The sequence below is a fragment of the Dipodomys spectabilis genome, unplaced genomic scaffold (genome assembly GCF_019054845.1).
Source record: "Dipodomys spectabilis isolate Male_0828 unplaced genomic scaffold, ASM1905484v1 ptg000053l, whole genome shotgun sequence".
In the NCBI taxonomy this organism is placed as follows: Eukaryota; Metazoa; Chordata; class Mammalia; order Rodentia; family Heteromyidae; genus Dipodomys; species Dipodomys spectabilis.
In genome coordinates this window covers 4,332,389-4,339,669 of record NW_024870730.1, presented here as the reverse complement: position 1 = coordinate 4,339,669, position 7,281 = coordinate 4,332,389, and the positions used below count along the sequence as shown (strand labels likewise).

Below are 7,281 nucleotides of genomic sequence, written 5' to 3'. Positions count from 1 at the left end.
AAGCTGATTGTCCAGCACCTTGGTAATAAGAAAGAATTTCTCCTTTTTCTTGGTCTCCAGCTAAATGATATACTTACCTGGGAAGAGGGCTCTTTGATAAGTAGGTTTGCTAGAAAAGAGAAAACACAAAACCTTGACCCTGTTATTTGATAGAGAAATCCCCTACTGAGTCTTAAGTGCTTCCCCAAAACCATGATTTTAATCCAATAACAACAGCTCCTCTCTCAGAGAGAAACCCAACTCACACAGCAGTTAATACCCAAATGAAATTCAGATAACTCCCACTGTGTTGACAAAAAGGATTGGGGAAATGTCCGCTGCCTCCGTTCCTTCCCAAGGAAGAAATGCCTTTGGTGAAATCCAGCTGGCCTACCTTCCTAGAAAATAGCCAACCCGCTTCCTCCCAGCGAGGCTGACATGCAGAGATTTGTGGTTATAGAGAGCACAAATTCTCAGAGCAAACAGATAAATTAATTCGTAGTGCCTCAAGGAGCAACAGCTACTGTCTTTCAAGGAACGGAGGATGCAGCCTAGGAGGTGATCACAGCTTGCGAGGGTGAGGTGGCTATTGTAAAACGCAGTCTCTGAAGGTTTCACCGAAGTGTGTGATAAAAACAATGGTTTCGTGCCAGCTATCATAAACAATCGAGAACTACATTCTGAATCAATAACTCCCATTTTAAATGTTCACATATGTTTACATATGATCTACATTCCCATGTAGATCACTAGGTTCCACAACCATCAGGCCCTATGCATGCAAGTTGCATGATACATATCTGCTCTTTCCTTTTATAACAACCAAGATGATAGTTATTATGTCCATTATCTGTGAGTGACTTAAGTAGAAGAGTCAAGATTTGAACTCTATATGTCTAATTCCAAAGACCATATTGCTTTCCTTGATGTATGTAGGTGTGGAGTAGAGGCAGGGAGAATACATTCACAGAGGGCATGAAGCTTTATGAAAATGATTGCAAATTTCAGCCTGTTTTGGATTCTTAAGGATGGGGGAATATGAATATCCTCGATGCCTGGCATAGGAATTCTCAGTAGATACTGATGAACTAGAGTATCTTTTGTGGATATATGTGACAAGTAATTGCTAATCATCACATAAGTGTTTCCTTCTGCTCCCTTTAATGACTTCATATGCTTCTTGTGGCTGGAGCTAAATTCTGAAAAGCATCCCTGGTTGGGCAAAGAGAATTAGGTGCATCAAGTTCATACAGACCAATTCCACAAGAGAAGAATTGGTAGTATCTGGTACAAACAAGAATAAGGTCAATAAGGACCTAATCACCACCCATTGAGTGCTCACAGCCAAAATATAACCAGCACTCATTTCTTCTGACAAAGCAATATGGCAAAAATAACTAATAAAAGTAATGAGTATCTCTTGAACACATAGAGAGGATAATATGACTGACAAAAATAGATACTTTAGTGCTTGCTTCGGCAGCACATATACTAAAATTGGAATGATACAGAGAAGATTAGGATGGCCCCTGCGCAAGGATGACATGCAAATTCGTGAAGCAGAGCTTCTGCATGGCAAAGGACATCGCTAGCAAGATCAATAGAAAGCCCACAGATTGGGAGAAGATCTTCACTAGCCATACAATGGAAAAGGGTCTCATATCTAAAATATACCTGGAACTCAAAAAATTAAATCCACCAACAACAAATCCTCAAAGATACAACTGCCCAATAAATAAGTGGACTAAAGACTTAAAGAGAAACTTCTCTGAAGAGGAAAGAAGGATGGCCAATAGACACATGAAGAAATGCTCAACTTCTCTAGCCCTAAAAGAAATGCAAATCAAAACAACATTGAGATACCACCTCATCCCAGTTAGAATGGCTATAATCAAGAATTCTAATAACAACAAATGCTGGAGGGGATGTGGACAGAAGGGAATCTTACTGCATTGTTGGTGGGAATATAAACTTGTTCGACCACTTTGGAAAGTAGTATGGAGGTTCCTCAAAAGACTCCTCAGATAGCTTCCCTATGACCCAGCAATCCCACTTTTGGGCATTTACCCAAATGATCACAAACAAGACCAGACAATACTAAAGCTTCCAGCACAACTATGTTTATTGCAGCATTATTTACCATAGCTAATATACAGAAGCAACCCAGATGTCCCTCAGTAGATGAATGGATCAAGAAAATGTGGTATATATACACAATGGGATTCTATGCCTCCATGAGAAAGAATGAAATTGCCCCATTTGTTAGGAAATGGAAAGACTTGGAAAAAATTATATTAAGTGAAGTAAGCCAGGCCCAAAGAAACATAGGTCCCATGGTTTCCCTTATTTGCAATAACTAGCATATGTCTAAGACAAACAGAAACTGTCAGACAAGTTGAGGTTAGGCAAAATGAACCCCAAGATAAGGATTCAAATGTTTTTTTCTTTCTTGCGATTGTTTCCAACATATTTATAAGATGATTTCGTTGTTGCTTTGTATGTACCTCCCCCAGGGTATAAGCCCTGCTTTCACTGTATTTGATGTTGTTATAATTTGTGGAGGGGAAGGGAAAAAACAAACTGTTTAAATAGGGATACAGGTGGACCCATCACAACAATGAGATGTACAAGACGTTATGTCGAAAAACGAACTTTACAACTTTGGTGGGGTAAGGGATGGTGGATTGGGGGTTGGAGAGGGAAAGAGATGGTATGGGGAAACAAAGGAGGAAGCAACAATGCTTGATAAGAAATGTACTCACATAGACCATAGGTCAAGGTTTTGTAACTTTAACACTAATGATGTTTGGAATGGACAAATTTTTATTATGGGATGTTATGGGCATTGTTGTGCCATTGTTGAATGCTTACTTGCTTCTTTAAGCTTTATTCTGTAAATGTCAATAGTAAACACCCTCCCCCCCCGCATTTGTGACAAACAAAACTGTCTCCAAATGCTATAAAATATCTATTGGACAAAATTTTTCTGCATTCAGAACCATTGCTATTGGAAAAAGAGTGGAAGCCTTAATGTCATCTGTGAAAAAAATAAAAAAAAACTTCCTTAACTACCCAGAAAAAAAAGAAATGTACTCACTATCTTGCTCATGTAATTATAACCCCTCTGTATGGTATTTTCACAATAATAAAAAAATAGATACTTTATTTGCTAACCTCTCAAGGAAACAAAAGACAGTTGACTTTACATTCAAATACTTGCCTCTCAGTTTTAGAAATAAGTTATCCGATGCCTTTTCTCCTAACATATATTTTTTAAATAACACTATTTCAATATAAACACAAAAAAAACACCATTATTTGGTTCAAGAAGACCAAAGGAAGATTCTGTTCAATATGAAAATGTGAATAGCCTAGGTCAATGGCAAAATGAATATCATTCTAAAGACATGCACTTAAAAAAATAGCTAAATGTTTGCCATTTTTTAATCAAGAGAATGATACTCTGTGGGCCCCCACAGCCTCTATGGATGACAATCTTAACAGTTAAGAAATTGCACAAAACATTGTCATTCTGACCCACATGTGAGTTGGGTTAAGGCATAAAGAAAAAATGAATGGGAAGAAGGGGACAACTCACAGAGGCATTCCAGTTGGGGAGAAGACACCACCATTAAGTCCCAAATGCAATTTACAAATACAGCATTTGAATTTTCTAATTGTTTCTACAAAAAATAATAAGAGGCTAATGGAATTACATTGGAGCTCACTATGTAATCATATATGAGCTTCCTAACCCATGTCTCTTTGCATTTTATCAGAGGAGAGCTCCTGTTCACATTGCTAACCTTGCCAACTTTGAACTGCAAAGTCATTCCATAAGAGAACCTTCTCTTTCTTCCTTCCTCTTTCTTTCTTCCTTCCTTCCTTTCTTCCTTTCTTTCTTTCTTCCTTCCTTTCTTTCTTTCTCTTTCTTTCTTCTTGTCTCTTTTTCTTCTTTTAAACCTCTGGAAAAGGAATGGAAGAAGCTGGCGATTCCAAAATGACACAATACTCTATGCTTTAGTCAAATAGGACCAATTTGACTCAATTGCCAGAGATATGTGAATCAGGACGGAGGCCCCGTAGTGGAATCCCATTAGATCTATCCCCCAATGCCCTCCCTTCTCATTGTGATGGCCAAACGTCCACTCTGCAGGGAATAGTAGGAGGGAATAGGCAAAATATAAAGGTCCATTATCTAAGATACAAGAAAAGCAATGGTAGACATCTCTGCAATTATGAACATTTCTATTTGACAATTTTTAAATTTTGCAACTGGCAACCCTTATACCTCCCAAACCCCTTTATCTAAGACTAATTATGTTGTCCCAATATGTGTTCAAAATCCCATATGTACACTGGTCAAAAGAGTAAGAGAGCTCAATTTCATATGGTTAAAAAAAAAAGTCATTCATTCATGTACTCCTTAATCCCAATAGTTGCTCAAATTCGAGTAGGCCAAGGAATAGAAATTCAGTGTTTTTCCTGATAGCATACTTCATATTGAAGGGCCAAATACACAGAAATGATAGTTTAAAGTATCTGGATGCCAGTGGCTCACATCTGTAATCTTAGCTATTCAGGAAGCTGAGACCTGAGGATTGGTTTAAAGCCAGTTGGAAAAGGAAAGTCTGTGAGACTTATCTCCAATCAACCACCCCTACCCTCACCCCCCACAAAAAAAAATCACTCAAAGTTCATCTGTAGCTCTAGTTTTGAACAATAAAGCTAAGAGACAGTACCCAGGCCCTGAGTTCAAGCCCCAGTACTGGTACCAAAAAAATAAAGAATAAATAAAACAAGAGTTAGCTCTGTAACAGAAGTTCCTGGTTTGACCAGTCAGTGCATTACATCGCACAGGCACCCCACTAAGAACTCTTCACTGATTTCAGCTCTTGGCAGCTCCTCTCCTGTCCAGATGACAGGAGTGGTATTCTAAATCCACACTCCCTCCTGTGCACCTGCCAGAGCTGCTTCTACAGCCGGGAAGCCCATGCCACTGCTCCCCAGCACTGTCACCCTCCCCTGCTGTTCCCTCCCCAAAATCTTGGTGTCAAGGCCATGCTCTGGTATCCTTCTGTAGGGCACCAACTTTCTTGTTCATGTTTTTTTATGTTTGAGGTCCTAAGGAAATTTGGTGGAATTTAGTGGAGTGGTATTGTAATCTTTCTTTACATAACTGCAGGAGCTAGATCCATAGGAACGCGGCAATGTAAGCTCCACCAGAAGATAAATCTAAGACTCTATGTCCTCCGTGGGAGGTGAGCCTGCCCACCCTGCCGTATAGACATCACCAGCTCAGCCTGATCCTGAAAGAAGACAGAGCTTGATTCCTTTCATTGTGAGTCTTCTTAGCTTCAAAGCCCACACATTGGGGTAGAGTCTATCTCCCATCAGGTCATAAGCATATGTAGCATGTGTGATTCCCTCTTCTCTCCCAAGGGCATCACTGGTGGAGCAATGAGAGAGAGCATGTGGCTGGAGCCCAGAGAAGGTAACTGAGTCTGTCAGACATCATCAAGGATTAAATAAGAGTTAGAAGATGAATGACACTTTATTAGTCAGACAATCAGCATGCTTGTTGGAGAGGGAGATGTCAAGAAAGTGGAGGCGTTCAAAGTCTTGAAATATAAACAGCAAAAACAAAACAAAAAAAAACCTCACTGTAGTCAGGGAAATATATGTCCATTTGTTGAAGCACAATACTTGGTGTTAGGAGGTAAGAAGCAGATGAAAGTAGTGAGGGCCTTTACAATCTTAAAAGAGTTATTATGGCATATAATGGAGTTTTTTTTTTAAATATTTTTGTGTATGTGTGCCAGTCCTGGAGCATGAACTTAGGGCCTAGGGACTGTCCCTGAGCTTTTTAGATCAAGGCTAGTACTATACCACCTGAACCACAGCTCCTCTTCTAGCATTTTGGTGGTTAATTGGAGATAAGAATCTCAAGAGTTTCCTGGCTGGGCTGGCTTTGAATTGTGATTTTCAGATCGCAGCTTCCTGTCTAGCTAGAACTACAGGCATAAGCCACCAATGCTCAGCTTATCTTGTTTTTAAAAGGACACTTTTAAAAACTTAAATTGAAGTCATTATTTTCTTCCTCACATTTACCCATCAGAAAGTTCACTTCTCTTATTGTGATAGAGCTAACACAGGAAGAAAGAGCTAACACAGGAAGAAGCAGGAATATCTGAATGAAAGAGTCTACCATATTCAGGCAGGAGTAAAAAAAGAAATAGTGGCAGTCGCATTTCTGACCTAGCCTGAGATGGCTGTCCCTGATGCTCATGTCCTATCTAACCTCATCTGCCTGTGAGTTGAGTCGAGCCCATCTATATGATGGGACTCCACTTACATAATATGGCAAAAGTGAAGAACCTGTACAGATGTAATTGAAATCCCCAACCAGATGGTTTTGAGTTCACCAAAAATGAATTTATCTTGGAAGACCCCAAGAAAATTAGGCAAGTCCTTAAAATAGTGTCTATAGGCCAGAGATTAAAAGCTACAGGGACATCTTCTTGCTGACCTGGAGGGAACACATTACTGTGTCATGAGATCATCTGTGAGGGACCTGAGAGGGCTTTCAAAAGCAAGGAGTAAGAAAGCAGTTCCTGGACCCTTGACAAAATAAACTCAGAATTGTTAATAATAGCAGTAGGATAGAATTTGTAATTTGTGAATAGAAAATAGAGCTGTAAATAGCAAGAAGTAAATAAATAGTACATTCAAGAGAGAAAATTGACAAGAAGTAGAATTTGAATGGATAAAGAAGGAAAAGGACGGCTCTCGGGTTAGTGGCTTGGAATGATTATTTGCTACTTCTGCAGAGCATTCATTGGCCATATCTAAATGCAATGGATGTAAACGTCTGACAGGTTCAAGCAGGGTGAACAGGCTAACCTCCCATGTCCAGATATGAGTGACTAGGTAGAAAGTGAGAACCAACATCTGGAGCAAAGCAGGCAGAGAAACCACAATGGTAGCCAGGTAGCATGGAGGAGAACAGGTGAAGATGATATCACAGGGACCTGAGAGGGCTGTATTCACTGTGTTGCTGTTCGTCAGAAGCAAATCAAATCAGCTAGGTCTATGGTGGACAATGGGATTCTATGCCTCCATCAGAAAGAATGACACTGCCCCATTTGTTAGGAAATGGAAAGACCTGGAAAAAATTATATTAAGTGAAGTAAGCCAGGCCCAAAGAAACATAGGTTCCATGGTTTCCCTTATTTGCAATATCTAGTATATGTATGAGTCAAGCGGAAAAAGTCAGATAAGGTGATGTTAGGAAAACGAACC

General features: G+C 39.6%; 1 non-coding gene across 1 annotated transcript; it reads left to right on the top strand.

Annotated features, from left to right (window-relative positions):
• The first annotated feature begins 1,446 nt into the window (after positions 1-1,446).
• On the top strand, positions 1,447-1,553 carry LOC122107807. Its single transcript, XR_006147416.1, has one exon. It is a non-coding gene; the product is annotated as a U6 spliceosomal RNA (small nuclear RNA).
• Positions 1,554-7,281: the final 5,728 nt, after the last annotated feature.